The sequence below is a fragment of the Paroedura picta genome, chromosome 1, assembly GCF_049243985.1.
Source record: "Paroedura picta isolate Pp20150507F chromosome 1, Ppicta_v3.0, whole genome shotgun sequence".
In the NCBI taxonomy this organism is placed as follows: domain Eukaryota; kingdom Metazoa; phylum Chordata; class Lepidosauria; order Squamata; family Gekkonidae; genus Paroedura; species Paroedura picta.
Genome location: NC_135369.1, coordinates 38536411 through 38557513, shown reverse-complemented (window position 1 = coordinate 38557513; position 21103 = coordinate 38536411).

Below are 21103 nucleotides of genomic sequence, written 5' to 3'. Positions count from 1 at the left end.
GCCTTTAAAAATTAAAATCTGTCTATGCTGTATTAGATCAAGGGTCCATATAGCTTCACATTCTGTCTCCATTACTGGACAAACTGATGAACCTGGACATCTCAAAAGTAGAGAATGGTGAAGATAGCTCTTTCATGTTGCATGTGCCCAACATCTCTTTAATAGTGTATAACAGAGTGCCCTACAAATGTCCATAGAAGGGTGGGTTTGCAAACTCATGCAGAACAGCAGTTTATATTTCCCCTTTCAAAAGACCAATGCAGGTAGCTCTCGAAATGAAGTGGAGGAGAAGTGGATCAAGAGATTAGGGAAGACATCAAAGAAACAAAGATGACTCTTGGCAGTGGAAGCCAACAAGTACCACGAAATGAGAATATTGATGATATGGAACTGCTTTCACTAGGAAGTGAACTGACGGTGGAATCATACCTGTCTGAGCTCTTCCAGTGATTTTGAAAATCACCAAGGCAAGGAGAAGACACTTAGGAGCTTCGGCTGTAATGAATATGCATCTGCAAAGCAAACAGCAACAATCAAATTCAGGTGGGTAGCTGTATTAGTATGAAACAACAGAACAAATTTTGAGTCAAATGACATTTGTTTAAGACCAATTAATTTTGGAGTAGCATCAGATATACATCTAATGGGATACTGGATGCAAAACTCAATTACTACAGGATCTCAGCTTCATTTTGTAAAAGTTGCCACATTGCCTATTCCTATAGTGGTCAAGTTAAAACTCAGAAAAATGCTGCTGAATTGTCTGAAGCCTTATCCCACCCCATGGTTGGCATGATCAGTATAATTATGCAAATGACAGAATTACACAAATTGGTTCAATCTGCATAATTCCCACAAGGCTCAGAATTCATCTTCTCTTGGGAAATAATTTGGATTGCCTGAGGACAGAACTGTAATTTATTATTATTAGTATTAGTATTAGTATTAGTATTAGTATTAGTATTAGTATTAGTATTAGTATTAGTATTAGTATTAGTATTAGTATTATTAGTATTATTAGATTTATTTCCCGCCTCTCCCGATAGGCTCGAGGCGGGTCACAACAACCAATCCCATTAAAATTCCCATTAAAACATCAATCTACTAACATGGCGGTTAAAAATCCCATCCCTCCCCCAATTATTAAGAGGTGAAGAGGAAAGGATAAGGGAGTAGCGTACACTCCAACTCCTAGGGGGGGAGCGATGTCCCTGATTTGCTGTCCCCAGCCTCAACCATAGACCTGGTGGAAGAGCTCCATTTTACAGGCCCTGCAGAAAGCTGACAAATCCCGCAGGGCCCGCAGATCACCCGGGAGCTCATTCCACCAGGTAGGGGCCAGGACTGAAAAAGCCCTAGCCCTGGTCGAGGCTAGGCGCGCTTCCTTCGGGCCGGGGACGACCAACAGGTTCTCACCCGCAGAGCGTAAGGCCCTGCGGGAGGCATAGAGCGGTACGCGGTCCCTCAAGTATGTGGGTCCCAACCCGCGTATGGCCTTGAAGGTTAAAACCAAAACCTTGAGCCGGATCTGGGCAGCAATTGGCAGCCAATGCAGCTGCCTCAGCACCGGCTGGATGTGGGCCCTCCAAGATGTTCCAGTGAGGACCCTGGCAGCTGCATTTTGTACCAGCTGTAATTTCCGGATCAGGGACAAGGGTAGGCCTGCGTAGAGCGAGTTACAGAAATCTATTCTGGAGGTGACTGTCGCATGGATCACCGTGGCCAAGTGGTCAGGGGACAGGTAGGGCGCTAGTAGCCGGGCCTGGCGAAGGTAGAAAAATGCCTGGCCCGCTACTCTCTTGACCTGAGCCTCCATAGTCAGGGAGTAATCAATGGTCACACCCAAATTCATAGCTTGGGGCACGATAGTAAGTTGCACCCCTGCTAGGGTGGGTAAACACGCTACCTGTTCCCGCCCCTTTCCCCCTAGCCACAGGACCTCCGTCTTGGAGGGGTTGAGTTTCAGGCAACTCTGCTCGAACCATTCTGTCACTGCTTCCAAACATCTGGCAAATGGTTCCGGGGGGGAGTTCGGGTGACCGTCCATTAGGAGATAGAGCTGGGTGTCATCAGTGTACTGATGGCAACCCAGCCCAAAGCTCCGTACCAGCTGGGCCAGAGGGCGCATAAAGATGTTAAACAATGTGGGGGAGAGGACCGCACCCTGAGGGACCCCGCAAGGGAGTCTATAGGGCCGCGAGAGCTCTTCCCCCACAGCAACCCTCTGGGACCGGTTCTGGAGGAAGGAGCGTATCCAGGGCAAGGCTGTGCCCCATATCCCCGTGCCGGCCAGGCGATGGACCAACAGTTCATGGTCCACGATGTCAAAGGCCGCCAATAGGTCTAAAAGGACCAACACGGCTGACCCGCCTCTATTTTAAGCACAGAAAACACAATTTGACAGATGATTCCATCAAACACACACAATTGCCCCTCTCTTTACATACAAAGGTCTACTTCTGTTTGAGAACATATACCTGTATGTATGAATGACTGTACAAAAGTAAAGTTTTTCTTAATTTTGCGATAACTGGTTTGATTTAAAAGTTCACATTGCTTTTATGATTCTCAAAATTTAAGATGAAATCACAGATGGTCTCTTTATTGACTTGCTTCATTTAATGATAGTAATGTGAACAGTAAACTCCAGTTTTGCACTAACTTCATGTTAATGTTGTATGAAGAATTTAAAAAAATGGTATAAAAGCTGTATATAAAAAAAACAAATATGAAAATATACCAAAGACTGAAAATGGTCTTCCTAAACATGTGTGTGTTTTTTAAGACAATTAAAGACTACTCATTGAGTAGGGATTCCATGTTGAAGCCTCTTCTATTCCTGAATGGTAAACGAGGCTTCCATTAAGCCAGGATTGGGGCAACTGACCTTCCTTGGGGGCTGAACTAATAACATTACAACATGGCTTTTGTTGCAATGTTTTTACTTTGACCCCTGAGGAAGACTAGTTAGGTCAAAACATGTATGGTCAGAGTCAATATTGTTTACTTTTGTATGTTATTGCACATTATTAATGATAACTGAGGCTATCATTGCGGACAAAATCTCGACACTCCGCCACGACCTTCCTCCAACGTTAGATACAAAAAGTGAACTAGAGGCCCCTTGGCCGTCTTTGGAGAAAACTATGAGTAACTTCAGACGACTCACGCTGACCGAAGTGGACAGGATTCTAGCGACAACAAGACCAACTACATGCCCACTAGATCCTTGCCCATCCTGGCTCCTAAAAACAGCTGGCATAAAGATAAAGGGCCCCCTCCGGGAGATAATCAACCTATCTCTCACAACAGGAGAATTCCCGGAGGGTTTGAAAGAGGCTGTGGTACGTCCACTGTTGAAAAAAACATCTCTAAACCCACAAGAGCCTAACAACTACAGGCCCGTTTCACACTTAGCGTTTCTGGGCAAGATGATAGAAAGGGCAGTCGCAAACCAACTGATGGAATACCTGGAAGAAGCTTCGGTCCTAGACCCATCCCAGTCAGGCTTCCGGCCTGGCCATGGGGTAGAGACAGCACTAGTCGCCCTGACGGACTACCTCCGTCGCCAGTTGGATCGAGGCGGGTCGGCACTGCTGATATTATTAGACCTCTCAGCAGCGTTCGACACAGTCGATCATGAGCTTTTAGCTCGCCGCCTCATCGATGCTGGAATACGAGGGACAGCCCTTCAATGGCTGATCTCCTTCCTCCAGGATCGTGGACAGAGGGTTGCAATAGGAGAGAAAACATCAGACCGCCAGCAACTTACTTGTGGAGTCCCACAAGGAGCGGTCCTCTCCCCTATCCTATTCAACATCTTCATGCGCCCTCTCGCACAACTGGTACGGAAGTTTGGGCTGGGTTGCCATCAATATGCAGATGACACCCAGCTCTTCCTCCTGATGGATGGCCGCTCTGACTCTCCCCCAGAAGCATTAGCCAGCTGCCTGGAAGCAGTGACGAGATGGCTCAAGCAGAGTCGCCTGAAGCTCAATCCTTCAAAGACGGAGGTCCTGTGGCTAGGTAGGAAGGGCCCATGCGAGGAAGCGCGCCTGCCCACCCTGGATGGCGTGCAGCTCTCTACGGCTCACTCCGCCAGGAACCTAGGCGTGATTCTGGACACCTCCCTCACAATGGAGGCCCAGATCACAAAGGTAGCACGGCTGGCATTCTACCATCTCCGCCAAGCCAAACTACTAGCGCCCTACCTGGCCCCGGAACACCTAGCCACAGTGATCCATGCGACGGTCACCTCTAGACTGGACTTTTGTAACTCGCTCTACGCAGGCCTGCCCTTAGCCCTGACCCGGAAACTACAACTAGTTCAAAATGCAGCAGCCAGGATCCTCACAGCAACACCGTGGAGGTCTCATATCCGGCCTATTCTCCATCAGCTGCAATGGTTACCAGTTGAATTCCGGATCAGACTAAAGGTTCTGGTAATTACCTTCAAGGCCATACGCGGTCAGGGCCCAGTGTACCTGAGGGACCGCCTCCCCGCCTATGCCCCCAAAAGAGCTCTACGCTCTACTGCCTCCAATCAGCTAAGGATCCCTGGCCCTAAAGAAGTCCGCCTGGTCTCGACCAGGGCCAGAGCATTCTCTGTTCTGGCCCCCACCTGGTGGAATGAGCTCCCAGAGGAGATCAGGGCCCTGACGGAGCTTAAACAGTTCCGCAGGGCCTGCAAAAAGGAGCTCCTCCACCAGGCATTTGGCCGAGACCAGACATAATCAATCAGCGACCAAGGGCCCCTGCTCCCCCCCCCTCAGAATCCCATCAATAAGCCCTGGACCTGTTTGTATTACTATATTGTTTACTGTTATACTGTGTTGTTATTTGGTTACAATTATTAGTTATCAGTTATACATGTTCTACAGACTGTTTTATGTATTGTTTTCTGTTATAATGTAAACCGCCCTGAGCCTCCGGGGAGGGCGGTATAGAAGTATGATTAATAAATAAATAAATAAATATTGTGAGGACTAATATCTATTTTTAATCTACTGTTAATTATATGAAGAAGAGTTGGTTCTTACATGCTGCTTTTTTCTACATGAAGAAGTCTCAAAGCAGCTTACGATCTCCTTCCCTTCCTCTCCCCACAACAGACCCCTGTGAGGTGGGTGAGGCTGAGAAAGCCCTGATATCACTGCCCGGTCAGAACAGTTTTATCAGCGCCATGACAAGCCCAAGGTCACCCAGCTAGCTGCATGTGGGGGAGTGCAGAATCGAACCCGGCATGCCAGATTAGAAGTCCGCACACCTAACCACTACACCAAACTGGAGGCCAATATAATTGCAGATTAGAAGTTCACACTCCTAACCACTACAGCAAGTTGGATCTTGTTGTATAATGTATATTTTGTACATTTGTTCATATTTATTAATTTTTAATTTGATTAACTATATTATTAGGTTCTGATAACCAAAATGGGGTAGTGACTGACCTGGAGCCAGACATCCTGGAATGTGAAGTCAAATGGGCCTTATGAAGTCTGAGCAACAATAAAGCTAGTGGTGGTGACAGCATTCCCATTGAACTATTAGAAATCTTAAAAGACGATGCAGTAAAAGTGCTACACTCAATATGCCAGCAAATTTGGAAAACTCAACAATGGCCACAGGATTGGAAAAGGTCAGTTTACATTCCAATCCCAAAGAAGGGCGATGCCAAAGAATGTTCAAACTACTGCATGATTGCACTTATTTCTCATGCTAGCAAAGTTATGCTCAGAATCCTACAAGCTAGGCTCCAGCAATATGTGGACTGAGAACTTCCAGAAGTACAGGCAGGATTTCGAAGAGGCAGAGGAACTAGAGACCAAATTGCCAACATATGCTGGATCATGGAGAAAGCTAGGGAGTTCCAGAAGAACATCTACTTCTGCTTCATTGACTATGCTAAAGCCTTTGATTGTGTGGAGCACAACAAATTGTGGCAAGTTCTTAAAGAGATGGGAATACCAGAGTATCTTATTTGTCTCTTGAGAAACTTATATGCAGGTCAAGAAGCAACAGTGAGAACTGAACATGGAATCACTGATTGGTTCAAAAATGAGAAAGGAGTTCGGCAAGGCTGTATACTGTCGCCTTGCCTATTTAACTTGTATGCGGAGCACATCATGAGAAAGGCGGGATTAGAGGAGTCACAAATTGGGATCAAGATTGCAGGGAGACATATCAACAACTGCAGATATGCAGATGATATCACTCTAATGGCAGAAAGTGAAGAGGAACTAAAGAGCCTGTTGATGCGGGTGAAGGAGGAGAGTGCAAAAGTTGGCTTGAAACTCAACATCAAGAAAACAAAGATCATGGCATCCGGCCCTCGCAAAGAAATTAAAAGACGCTTGTTCCTGGGGAGGAAAGCTATGGCAAATCTAGACAGCATCCTAAAAAGCAGAGATATCACCCTGCCAACAAAAGTGCGTTCAGTCAAGGCTATGGTATTCCCAGTTGCAATGTATGGCTGCGAAAGTTGGACCATAAGGAAGGCCGAGCGTCAAAGAATTGAAGCTTTTGAACTTTGGTACTGGAGAAGACTCTTGCGAGTCCCTTGGACTGCAAGGCGAACAAACCAGTCAGTCCTAGAGGAGATCAGCCCTGACTGCTCCTTAGAAGGCCAGATCCTGAACATGAAACTCAAATACTTTGGCCACCTCATGAGAAGGAAGGACTCCCTGGAGAAGAGCCTGATGCTGGGGGCGATTGAGGGCAAAAGAAGAAGGGGATGATAGAGAATGAGGTGGCTGGATGGAGTCACTGAAGCAGTAAGTGCAAACTTATATGGACTCTGGGGAATGGTCGAGGACAGGAAGGCCTGGAGGATCATTGTCCATGGGGTCACGATGGGTCGGACACGACTTTGCACCTAACAACAACAACAATTATTAGGTTTATTGTTGTTGTTGTTGTTTGGTGCGAAGTCGTGTCCGACCCATCGCGACCTTATGGACAATGATCCTCCAGCCCTCCCTGTCCTCTACCATTCCCCGGAAATCCTTGGAGTCCATTTGAGCTCGATTAGGCTTATCTTTAAACCGCCCGTGGCGCCGCGGGCGCCACGGACTAAATAAATGGTTAAGGGGCCTTGAGGAGGGCTCTGTCCGTGATGAGGAAGGGTCCGAATTGGACCCTTCCTCACGACAGACAATCGGAGGGACCAATTGGCAGGCGCGAAGCGCCTGCCGATTGGTCCCTCCGATTCCCAGCCCCAGCAACTGCGAGCCGCGCGCAGCGCGGCTCGCAGTTGCTCCCGGCCTGACGAGACTCCAGCCGGCGAGAAGCTGAAGAGAAAAAAAAAACACCCCTGTAGGAGCCTTTCGCAGCTCCAAGCCGAGAGCCAGCAGAAAAAAAACCCTGTAGGAGCCTTTAGCAGCTCCAAGCCGGCACGCCCACGAGAGCCAGCAGAAAAACATTAACCCTGTAGGAGCCTTTCGCAGCCCCAAGCCGAGAGCCAGCAGAAAAACATTAACCCTGTAGGAGCCTTTCGCAGCTCCAAGCCGAGAGCCAGCAGAAAAAAAACCCTGTAGGAGCCTTTCGCAGCCCCAAGCCAAGAGCCAGCAGAAAAAAAAACCCTGTAGGAGCCTTTCGCAGCCCCAAGCCGAGAGCCAGCAGAAAAAAAAACCCTGTAGGAGCCTTTCGCAGCCCCAAGCCGGCACGCCCACGAGAGCCAGCAGAAAAACATTAACCCTGTAGGAGCCTTTCGCAGCTCCAAGCCGAGAGCCAGCAGAAAAAAAAACCCTGTAGGAGCCTTTCGCAGCCCCAAGCCGGCACGCCCACGAGAGCCAGCAGAAAAACATTAACCCTGTAGGAGCCTTTCGCAGCCCCAAGCCGAGAGCCAGCAGAAAAAAAAACCCTGTAGGAGCCTTTCGCAGCCCCAAGCCGAGAGCCAGCAGAAAAAAAACCCTGTAGGAGCCTTTAGCAGCTCCAAGCCGGCACGCCCACGAGAGCCAGCAGAAAAACATTAACCCTGTAGGAGCCTTTCGCAGCCCCAAGCCGAGAGCCAGCAGAAAAACATTAACCCTGTAGGAGCCTTTCGCAGCTCCAAGCCGAGAGCCAGCAGAAAAAAAACCCTGTAGGAGCCTTTCGCAGCCCCAAGCCGAGAGCCAGCAGAAAAAAAAACCCTGTAGGAGCCTTTCGCAGCCCCAAGCCGAGAGCCAGCAGAAAAAAAAACCCTGTAGGAGCCTTTCGCAGCCCCAAGCCGGCACGCCCACGAGAGCCAGCAGAAAAACATTAACCCTGTAGGAGCCTTTCGCAGCTCCAAGCCGAGAGCCAGCAGAAAAAAAACCCTGTAGGAGCCTTTCGCAGCTCCAAGCCGGCACGCCCACGAGAGCCAGCAGAAAAACATTAACCCTGTAGGAGCCTTTCGCAGCCCCAAGCCGAGAGCCAGCAGAAAAAAAAACCCTGTAGGAGCCTTTCGCAGCCCCAAGCCGAGAGCCAGCAGAAAAAAAAACCCTGTAGGAGCCTTTCGCAGCCCCAAGCCGGCACGCCCACGAGAGCCAGCAGAAAAACATTAACCCTGTAGGAGCCTTTCGCAGCTCCAAGCCGAGAGCCAGCAGAAAAAAAACCCTGTAGGAGCCTTTCGCAGCCCCAAGCCGAGAGCCAGCAGAAAAAAAAACCCTGTAGGAGCCTTTCGCAGCCCCAAGCCGGCACGCCCACGAGAGCCAGCAGAAAAACATTAACCCTGTAGGAGCCTTTCGCAGCTCCAAGCCAAGAGCCAGCAGAAAAAAAAACCCTGTAGGAGCCTTTCGCAACCCCAAGCCGGCACGCCCACGAGAGCCAGCAGAAAAACATTAACCCTGTAGGAGCCTTTCGCAGCCCCAAGCCGAGAGCCAGCAGAAAAAAAAACGCTGTAGGAGCCTTTCGCAGCCCCAAGCCGGCACGCCCACGAGAGCCAGCAGAAAAACATTAACCCTGTAGGAGCCTTTCGCAGCCCCAAGCCGAGAGCCAGCAGAAAAAAAAACCCTGTAGGAGCCTTTCGCAGCCCCAAGCCGAGAGCCAGCAGAAAAAAAAATCCTGTAGGAGCCTTTCGCAGCTCCAAGCCGAGAGCCAGCAGAAAAAAAACCCTGTAGGAGCCTTTCGCAGCCCCAAGCCGGCACGCCCACGAGAGCCAGCAGAAAAACATTAACCCTGTAGGAGCCTTTCGCAGCCCCAAGCCGAGAGCCAGCAGAAAAAAAAACCCTGTAGGAGCCTTTCGCAGCCCCAAGCCGAGAGCCAGCAGAAAAAAAAACCCTGTAGGAGCCTTTCGCAGCCCCAAGCCGAGAGCCAGCAGAAAAAAAAATCCTGTAGGAGCCTTTCGCAGCTCCAAGCCGAGAGCCAGCAGAAAAAAAACCCTGTAGGAGCCTTTCGCAGCCCCAAGCCGGCACGCCCACGAGAGCCAGCAGAAAAACATTAACCCTGTAGGAGCCTTTCGCAGCTCCAAGCCGAGAGCCAGCAGAAAAAAAACCCTGTAGGAGCCTTTCGCAGCCCCAAGCCGAGAGCCAGCAGAAAAAAAAACCCTGTAGGAGCCTTTCGCAGCTCCAAGCCGAGAGCCAGCAGAAAAAAAAATCCTGTAGGAGCCTTTCGCAGCCCCAAGCCGAGAGCCAGCAGAAAAAAAAATCCTGTAGGAGCCTTTCGCAGCTCCAAGCCGAGAGCCAGCAGAAAAAAAACCCTGTAGGAGCCTTTCGCAGCCCCAAGCCGAGAGCCAGCAGAAAAAAAACCCTGTAGGAGCCTTTCGCAGCCCCAAGCCGAGAGCCAGCAGAAAAAAAAACCCTGTAGGAGCCTTTCGCAGCTCCAAGCCGAGAGCCAGCAGAAAAAAAACCCTGTAGGAGCCTTTCGCCGCTTCAAGCCGGCGCCCTGGGAGCCCCGGCAGCCGCCCACAGCACAGCTGCTAGGTGCTCCCTGCCCTCATGGCCCCAGAACACAATGGAGCCGCCGGGAAAGCCGCAGAAGAACAAAAAAATGCAGAGGAGCCGCCACAGCCCAGCGCACCACACCTGGGACTCCCGCCTCCTCTTTCAGGTAGCCTGTCCCTCGCTCTGTCCCTCGCCTGCCGCTCGCTCTGGTCCCCACCTGCTAGCGCCCATTGTCTTCTTCATACAATGGGCTTTTTTACTAGTATATTTATATTTTCTTAACCTTCAGGTACCTTCATTCAATTTGGTTTTGATTAAGTTTATTTTTCTTCCTTTTCCATTTTCACTTGTATAGCTTAGCCAGTAACAAGATAATTGGAAGTAGCTATTTAAGCTCTCTCTGTCTTCCAGGTACAGGCTTCTACTTCAGTCTGTTCTGCCCAATAGAATAATGCGGGGAGACTGAGAGCTGAGCAGCAATTTTATGGAGTCCCTTAAAATTAGTCAGGAACTGGGATCTTTCCCAAGTATTTGCTCTACTACTGAGCCACACTCCCCCTTTCCAGCTATTTAAATAATTGCTTGTCTAGAGGTAAAAATCTTATTTGTTGGCATCACTATTTAAATGTATATACCATCAAAAACAGCCTTTAGATAAAAAGTAATAATAATTCTACAGGGTCCTGAAAGAAAGTTGATGCATTTTTAACCTATCAGACTGAAAATCATATGATTCAAACACATCTCTGTAAAGTGTAAACAAATGCTGGTGGGATGAATATTTTCAGATCTGTCTCTTAATCTGAAGGAAAGAAAAGCCACCATCTGAAGGGAAAAATAAAATCTGTCAAAGTCAGCCCTTTGCTGTGGTAGAATTTGTCTTTCACTGGAGACCTAGGAGCTTTGTTAACAGCCCTTCGACTGCTTGATCCCCAGGTACACCACAGAGAAGAATTAATAACAACCCAGGAGATACCATATAGCTGAACCATTCAACCTGGTTAAATGTATTCTGCTACAAAGGTGGGGGGAGTGGAAGAATGGTTAATCTAAAGGAGAAAAATGATGCAGACACGAAATACTTCTGCAGCCATCTGTCTTGAGATAAAAAGACAGAAGTTGGCAAATTGAATATGAGTCAGCATTTGAAGCCAGTTCCATGCTGGGCTCCATCAGTGGGCTACCATTATGGGGGCCATTCCGCACCAAGGTCTATGTGGCAAATTGGTTGCAGAACGAAAAAATGCCATTTTAGATAGTGGAATTCGTCGTTATGCATACCTGGCTTTGTGTGGAATCCAGTTGTGTTTCTATCGTTTCCCACAAGTTTCCGGTCTCGGCAAAAATAGCTTGCCAGGAAGCGATATTGCCGAGCTTTGTCCCGCCCCTGGCCGTCAAGCAGCCAATAGGCGGCCGTTATCATGATCCCCAAAAGCCCCTTTCCCTTTATGGAAGGTTTAAAAAAAAACATGTTGCAACGAATCTGCGTTGATTCGTTGCAACGGAGAGACCCATCTAGCTAGCAGGTGGTGTTTGAGCTGCCGTTTCATCGTTGCCACGCTCCCCCCGAGTGAAAAAAAAATACCCCCCCCCCCGCACGGGCGTGATTTTCGGCCGAAAATACAGTGAAAAATAAAGGGAAAATAAACCAGCAAATGGGGCTGTGTGTTGTTTCGTGCTTGGTGACTTAAAACAGCTCTGGGGAGGGACTGCAGCCAGGGAAGCCTTGCTGGGTAAACGGAGGCTCACCGGTGCGTTGATCTCTGCTCGCTCAGAGAAAAAAAAATGGCGATCGCTTAGCCGGAAGATCAGAGGAGAGAGCTAGGGGGAGGGACTTTGCAGAAACCGTAACAATGGTAACGCACAGAACTTTCCCGCTAGTGTTGCAGATTGGTTGCAAGAGTGTAGCACTTTCCGGAGGGTGAATCCACTTTTGGGGATTTCCCTGAAAGCACTACAACGAAGCGCTTTTTGCGGATCGGCTTCAGGAGTGTTGCAGATTGTCAACAACGTTGTGCATAACAGCAAAAAAGTAGCGATTTCAATTTGTAACCATTGTGCTATTTTGAACGAGTGCAGAATGGCCCTGGGTAAGTCATAGCAGGCTATTTTCCCATTCAGCTAGGTATACAAGTGAGAACTTTTCTTGGAAGTCAGTGTTCTGTTCTGGTCATCACACCTCAAGAAAAAGTGCTGATACTGGCCAGCTACAGTCACATGGAACAAGTATGGCACATTTTATTTATTTATACTTTGATTTATATCCCATCACTCCCATATGAGAGGCTTCTCTACCAGCAGAGTGTAGGACAAACAGTCAAGTAGTTGTCCAAGAAATTGGGAGGGAACATTAAATGGGGGGGGGAGTTGTTGAGAAAAACACCGGGGATAAAAAGTGAAGTGTGAACAGTGAGAGGGTATCCAAAGGAAGAAAAACAGGATAGATAATTGAGCAAAGCGATGTGGAGGAAAACAAGTCTGGGAGGGTGAATGATATGGAAATGAATGTAGGGAGGGACAATGTTCAAGTAGATCAAGAAGAAGCTACAGAAAATCAGGGAGATGGGGAATGAGATTTCCCTTCCTTGTGAGCCCTAGTGGGTCTCTCTTTTGGCACATTATCTGGGCAGAGAACAGTCTTCTTGGCCACTCTCGGCATGCTGATGCTTCCTCAAAGATGGCAGCAAAGGTAGGCCTGCTCTCACCTTTGAAACCATCCTTGGACCACCGAAAATCAATTTGTAGCATTTGATTTTGGTTCCTAAATTATAGTTTCCTAGTCACAGATTCCTGTAACTGTATCACTTCACCCACCATAGTGCAAAAGTTGGATAGATCTCCAATCACCATGAAGACAAAACATGAAACGCATTGTGGTATTATAATGCAATGTACGCCAGTGGAACTGAAGTCCAGTTCACATTGTGCTGTGCCTCAATAAGTTTGTGCAGCAAAGTTTGATTGACCAATAGTGTCAAGTTATGCTGTAGCATTCCAATTATTACAGTCTCTCATGAATAATGAAATGCAAACAAAAAAAGAAGACGTATTCCAATGCTAATGCCTCCTCCATGCTGCACACTGTGTTCTGTGAAGGATTGTCAGCTGATGTACTTGGATGGAGAGCCACACAGATGCCGCAAATTACAAAGTTGAGATTTACTTTGTATTTAATCAATTGCTGAGAGAGAGAACATTTTAATCACTTCAGAACTCACTAGGATTGAGTCCCATTACAATTCCATGGCAAACACAAGAGAAGTATTTGTTTCTAGCCCCACTTTTTAGGCAGCAAATCATAAAGCCTACAGGCTGGGTTTCATTTTTCATTTCAATAAAAAATAAAACTTTTAAAATCTCTTTTTTTATCTGCATTGTGTTTTACAGTTGACATAGATGTGCAGCTGCCTCCAAGGTGACCAAATGGCCAAGAGGCCAAGCCTAAGCAGATCTACTCAGAAGTAAGTCCTATGTTATTCACTGTGGCTTACTCCTAGGAAAGTGTGCTTAGGAATGTAGCTGATGCCATCATGATCAACTCTTCTGCAATGCATAGGCAATAACTGAACCAGATTAATTCCCATGTGCTTACAAGATAATGTAGATGAGCTGGGGCTGTGGAAGAGCACATGGTTTGCCTGTAGAAGGTCTCAGGTTCAGTCCCCAGAATCTCCAGTTAAATGATGTAAAAGATGCCAGAGTGAGAGTGGCTAACAGCCAGAGCAGAGCTAGATGGGCTCAAAATCTTACATCATGTTCGGAAGCTTCAGGTCTTCATCCTGAACATGCAAACTGCAGCATCACAAACTTTGGCTGGAGTAAGAAAATGCAAAACAATCTGTTTCTACAGGTTAGGTCTGCATACTCCAGCTTGGAAAATTCCTGGGGAATTGTAGGTGGAGCTTGCAGGGAACAGAGTTTTAGAAAGGAAAGAGACTAAATGTGGGCATGATTCCACAGAGTCCTTTCTAGAAGAACAGATCTTAGTCTAGAGATCAGTAGTAATTCTGAAAGGTCTAGACCCCAGTTGGTAGTAGGCAACAATACTAGTGGTTCTGTGAAATGCTTTAGGATCAATAAACTACAAATCTGGTCACGTATCACTAGTGAACACAATCTCCTTAACTTTCACTCACTCACTCACTCACTCTCTGGATTTATAGGCCACTGTGGCAGTTAACACAAAAATATGAAATAATGTCCAATTCAGTGTCTTTAGCTCTCCTGGAAGCTCATTCCACCAGTTAGGGGCCAGGACCGAAAAGAAAGAAGAGTTGGTTCTTACATGCCACTTTTCTCTACCAGGAGGAGTCTCAAAGTGGCTTTGAGACCTTCCCTTTCCTCTCCCCACAACAGGCACCCTGTGAGGTAGGTGAGGCTCAAAGCAGCTTACAGTTGCCTTCCCATTCCTCTCCCGACAACAGGCACCCTGTGAGGTGGGTGAGGCTGAGAGAGCCCTGATATTACTGCTTGGTCAGAACAGCTTTATCAGTGCTGTGGCGAGCCCAAGGTCACCCAAGTAGCCACCAGTTAAAAACCCATCAACATGTATTTATAATTAGGATTTTTTGTTCCAGTGTGAATTACTTAGCACTTGCCCACATTGAACCTCATTTGCCACATTGGTGCCCACTGGCACAGTCTTGACACATCGAGTGCTTCACAGTCCTCCAATCTACATGCAAACCATTAACTACCAATTATTTACTGAGTTCAATTCTGAATGGGTTCAAGGCCATTCAGAGCTTTATAGGTGATAACCAGGAGCTAGAATTCTACTCAATAAACAATTGGTAGTCAATCGAGTATCTTCAGAATGAGTAGGACGTGTGTTCTTCCTGGTTTCTGGGAGTAAGAGGGCTATGGTGTTCTGCACTAACTGGAGATTCTGATTTGTCTATAAGGACAGACCCACATGGAGAGCATGATATATTATTATTACTATTATTATTTAGTTTTATTACTCACCTCCCCCCAAAGGCTCAAGGAGAGTTACAACATTTAAAAAAAACCAATTACAAAACCCTGTAGAAGAAGAAGAGTTGGTTCTTATATGCCGCTTTTCCCTACCCGAAAGAGGCTCAAAGTGGCTTACAGTCGCCTTCCCATTCCTCTCCCCACAACAGACACCCTGTGGGGTGGATGAGGCTGAGAGAGCCCTGATATCACTGCTCAGTCTGAACAGTTTTATCAGTGCGGTGACGAGCCCAAGGTCACCCAGCTGGTTGCATGTAGAGGAGGAGTGGGGAATCGAACCCGGCATGCCAGATTAGAAGTCCGCACTCCTAACCACTACACCAAACTGGCTCTCAAAGAAATAAAACAATAATACAATAGATTCTACCCGCATTTGAAATAGGATGAGGTGGTAAAGAAACCCAACAACTCCTACCTACAAGCCACCCCAAGGAACCCAATCTAGAGGGGACGGAGACAGAAGGTGCTGCTGGACTTCGCTACTGCCACTCCGATCACTCCCATAGGAGGCCCAGATCTTCCTTGCCGCCTGGCCTCAACCAGCAATCTGGTGAAAGAGCTCCATTTTGCAGGCCCTGCAGAACACCAAAAGCTTTCACAGGGCCCGCAGCTCCTCTAGGAGCTCATTCCACCAAACTGGGGCCAGGACTGAAAAGGCCCTGGCTCTGGTCGAGGCCGGGGATGATTAGTACCCACAGAGTGTAATGCCCTGGGGGGGCATAGGGTGACAAGCGGTCCCACAGATATGTTGGGCCCAGACTGTATAGACCTAACTCTGAGGGAACATTAGCATGAACCCATATGGCCATATTAGATTAGTCAAGATATCGAGCAAGGCTCAGGGAGGTTCACATAGAAGATAAACTTGTTTCTTCATAACATAACATATATGGAGTTGTTTTAGATCCATCAGGGCCCTGATCTCCTCTGGGAATTCATTACACCAGGTGGGGCCAGGACAGAGAAGACTCTGGCCCTAGTTGAGATCAAGCAGGCTTTTTTGGGCCAGGGATGACCTAGCCAGTTGGTGGTAGCTGAGTGTAGGGCTCTTTGGGGGGCATAAGCAGAGAGGCGGGTTTTGCTTTGAGTCTCTGGGCTAATGCTATTTTTCCAATCTGCATTAACTTCCTTATCCAATAATAGTGTTGGATCTTCTATAATCCCATTGTAAATTCTAAAACGGATATAAAAATTCTGCATTTAAATTTTTTTCAAGTGACCCATTCCTTCCTGCATGACCAGTCTCCATAATAAAGACTGTTGCCTACCAGCAAGATTTTCTTATTCTTGCAAGAGAATAAGAATAATTTGGTAGGGCCACTGAGCACCAAACTGTTAATTTCCTTCTGTGCAAAGCCACTTCATAGTGCTACACAGAAAACTATCTTATGGTCAGGCCAGTCTTGGCCCATTTGCTTCTACTGGCTTGCAAGATGGCTATCCCTACTGCAGAGATATGGATCAGACAATCTCATTGGATTGCCATTTTATCTGAATCAGGAATGTTCTTGGCTAGAGAACAGGGCTGGGATTTTATATCAATTGATCAAAGTCAGCCTATTTTGTAATCTGAATGTTGGGCATAATTGGATGACAATTAATCATTTTGAGTTTTGAAAAACTGCAATCTTTTCCCAGCTTCTGCCCAGAACAAAATGCCCCATAACTCATTTCTGTCAAAAAATGAATATACAAGCAATTGGTTTTCATAACAAGAAGTTAATGAAAACAGTGGTTTGTATTTTTAAAGACATTAATCAATTATGTAGAAAATTGGTGACATATTTAAAACCTAATGTTGGCCATTCCATACTCAGGTTCCAAGCCATGAGAAGCCAAGCTTTACCCATAAGGAGATGATGGTCAGTTGCAGCTATCTGATTCCATAGCAGTAAGCCTGATTTGAAACAGCCTGATGAATTTGCATAGCAGGGGGGCTGTGTCTGGGGTAGGATGATGACACAACAAACAGAAACGTAGTTTGGCAAGAAATAGGCCACAACTTTTATTGATAAACAAATGAGTATGGCACAGTGTGGGCAGATCCAGCCATCTTGTGGCCAGCAGACCAGAAGGAAGCCCCTACCCCAGCAGTAAGGCCTGGAGGCACATGGGAATATACATGCACCATTACACAGGCACAATGTTTGGTGGGAACCTGGGAGGCAGCAGGTGAGGTGGGGTCCTGTGGGCATGAATGACCGATCAGCCAGAGATGAGAGCCAGACAGCCAAACGAAGGGTTGTGCTGTCACTCAGCATTTGTGCAGCCCCATAAGGAAGGCCCAGTGCACACAATAGACCCCCCAAATTGGATCTGTCCCCATGCACCACAACTGCCAGCTGCACAGGATACATTGAACAAATAATATTGTACAATATGATATATGATCAATTAATACAGGGTGAGAATGGTGGCAGAAGCTGAAGCCATGGTGGGAGAATCTTATTACATGAATCTTATTTTCAGACAGCAAGGCTGAGCTAGATTCTTAACCTGCTCTGCAAATGCCATCTCCATTCTATTCAAGCATCATCATGACCTCCACCCCAAGTATTGAAGGAAGTTTCTCCATATTTCATTTACTGATGATCATGGGATACACAGGGAGATATCCAAACAATACTGGGAAGCAGAAGTTCTGCCCTAGGTTACTGCCCAATGTATGATTAGTCCTGGCCTTGTGATTGCCATGTAAGGAGATCTATATAGGTTACAATAAGACAGAAAGAGATCACCAGTCCTGAAAGAAATTGCCCTTGTATCAATATGCTAAGGATGAAGTTCATCAACAGAATGTCAAACTACTCATTCAAGTCATGGTTTGTCTCTGTCCTTTCAGCTTATAGTGTTACAGCTTATAGAGTTACGAGAAGTAGTTTTTTTCATTTAATTTAATCACAAATCCTGGGCAGCTCAACAGACCAGCTATGTCAATAGTAATGGAAAATGTAATTTTCAAATCTCAAAAAAGATTATACCCTTTATAAAGGATGAAATTTAATTTTCATAGTGTATGTTTTAAATGAACAGGGAAGGCTGGATGATGTACACATTCCAAAACTAGTTGGGTACAAGAGCTAATCGTCATAGGTGTTGTAAATCCCCACCTAAACACACATCCAACCAATTCAGTCTCAATGTCCCTCTACCCATTATCTGTTGGAGTAAGATCATATAATATATCTCCTTCAGAGATATATATATATTTAAAATAATAATAAAATGTACTGAGGGTCATCAGATTATTTTTAGCTAGTAGTTTCCCTATTATTATGATGGGCAGGGAAATCTGGTTGAAGCTTGTAGGGTGTTGCAGTTTGTACCCTTTGCAGCACAGAGAGAGTAAAAATTAAGCCTGTCAGTCAATGGTGGAAGCCAGATCCATGCTGCCATTACTACAATGCCCCCAAGGAAAGCACTTCTCTTTTCTCTGTAATAATGATTTTCAGCCATTCACTTGCAAAAGTAAAAGTCATGTGGGGTCCAAAGAGGTTCAACTGGGTTAGAATTTAAGCTTGATCATGAACCATTTTTGCAATTTAGTTGGTGGCTAAACACTGAACTAAATAATGAACCAATAGGCCAGCTCACAAACTGAACAGCTTGTAACAATTCATGAGCCATTTCAAGTTTAAGCCCGTGCTTTCTGTTCCCCACAAAATGTCACAAGGGGCAGAAAGCAAGTTTAAATATCTCTAAAACCATTAAATCACAGCTTTAGGCTCACTGCCAAAAACCTTAGTGAGCAGAAAGCTGGGGGAAGGGAAAATAGCTAGGAGACATTTGAACACCAACTTTCTGCCCCCATGACTTTTTACAGGAAGCACAAAGCAATGGTTTAAATGGCACCAAGCCATTTAAACCAAAGAGCTGTTTTATACGAAGAGCATTACCACCACAAATGACATCAAAATTCATGGAATTTTGTGGCACTTATTAAGTTCACGAACATTGCTTCACAATCCACCCAAAATTCATGATGAATTTCATTTAATGAGCTGATTTGTGCTCATCCCTACCCTTGACATTGTTGGGGGAAAGCCTGGTCCTATTTAGTCCCCTACTTAATCCCCTACTTAGTCATATTTCCAGGCAGTTCTGGAATGCAACTAAATACTGGGAACAACTTTGATGTATACATAGTGTAATTATGTGTTTAACTGAATTTAATTGAATAACTGCTTGGACAAGGGGAAGGTTCAACAATACTTATTTACTACGCCGAACAGTCATGAGAAAGGCGGGATTAGAAGAGTCACAAATTGGGATCAAGATTGCAGGGAGAAATATCAACAACAGTTATTCAGATGATACCACTCTAATGGCAGAAAGTGAAGAGGAACTAAAGAGCCTGTTGATGCGGGTGAAGGAGGAGAGTGCAAAAGTTGACTTGAAACTCAACATCAAGAAAACAAAGATCATGGCATCCGGCCCTCTCAATTCCTGGCAAATAGATGGGGAAGAAATGGAGGTAGTGACAGATTTTATTTTCCTGGGCTCCAAAATCACCGCAGATGGGGACTGCAGCAAAGAAATTAAAAGACGCTTGCTCCTGAGGAGGAAAGCTATGGCAAATCTAGACAGCATCCTAAAAAGCAGAGACATCACCCTGCCAACAAAAGTGCGTTTAGTCAAGGCTATGGTATTCCCAGTTGCAATGTATGGCTGCGAAAGTTGGACCATAAGGAAGGCCGAGCGTCAAAGAATTGAGGCTTTTGAACTTTGGTGCTGGAGAAGACTCTTGCGAGTCCCTTGGACTGCAAGGCGAACAAACCGGACAGTCCTAGAGGAGATCAGCCCTGACTGCTCCTTAGAAGGCCAGATCCTGAACATGAAACTCAAATACTTTGGCCACCTCATGAGAAGGAAGGACTCCCTGGAGAAGAGCCTGATGCTGGGGGCGATCGAGGGCAAAAGAAGAAGGGGACGACAGAGAATGAGGTAGCTGGATGGAGTCACTGAAGCAGTAAGTGCAAACTTATATGGACTCTGGGGAATGGTAGAGGACAGGAAGGCCTGGAAGATCATTGTCCATGGGGTCGCGATGGGTCGGACATGACTTCGCACCTAACAACAACAACAACACCGAACAGACTTTGCTCCTGTCAACTCCATCAAGCTGAGTCAACGGCCCATGTGCTACTTCATTGCTCTAAACATTCTTTGGAGTGTGAGCTATATCTTTCTCCACCACTGCAAGGGGGATCTTTTCACTCTAAAATGAGGTTGATCTATTTTCTTCTTGAAGATGACCCTGATATCTCCTCAACTGTAGCACTCTTTACCTGCAAAGTTTTTTATTTAAAAACTATTTACCATTTTTATCATTCTCTGGAATGTTTTTTCTTTGCCCTTGTGTAGTTATTGTGTAGTTATTCTTTATGCTATTAAAGCTGCTTGCTTGTTTGACTAGATAGTGTTTCCAGAAAGTTTCAATGACTGCCCCACATAAAGTTTCAATGACTGCCCCACATTTGACTAAACTAATCTAGAGGTGATCTAGGTGATAATAATTGTGACAAGGTCACTTCTCCCCAGAAACAAGCACAGCTAACATGCCAACCAAAGTTTGCAAGAGGCACTGTGTGCCATAGATGCCAGTTGAGCATGCATGGTCAAATCTAGATCAAACAGTGCACCCACATGGCAGAACTGAATTTCATGTTTGACAAGCAACATCTCAGTTATGTATGGATTCAACTTCAGTTTAGTAAACTTTTTATTGTTCCCATAATTATGCCAAAACAATGGCTCAATACAAGGCTGCGCATAATGAAATACCTGAGCTGAAGAAATCTTTGTTTCTGGCCAGTTCCATTATATTCTAAAACAGTACCAAGAATACAAGATTCTTAATGAAAGAAAACTGCACCTTCCTGGGGGTTGCTACAGCATGTGCCCCTGTTTTTTCTCACTTCTCTCAGTTTCTCAAGAAATTACATTTCTCTCAATCAAATCTTTGCAAGGGTGGAACATGTAGTACTTCCAGCCAATAATCTTGAGACAACCGACAGAGAGAGTTGCATTTCTTTTTTCCTCCCTCCTTTGGGGGGGGGGGCAGGGGGTGGGGGTGGAGCCCTTCTGTTCTTCTATGGCTGGGTAAATAGAGAGCTGGGGCAGCTTGTGAAAGGGCTGTGGAATTTGTGCCCTTGCCCCAATTTGTTTGAAGCTTGGTTCTATAATAGGCCCATTATGCACAGCCGTCGAAATGGCGTCGAAACGCGGAGGGGGAAGAAGTGAAGAAAACTGCTTACGCACGTGACGGGACACAACGGCGGCAAAAC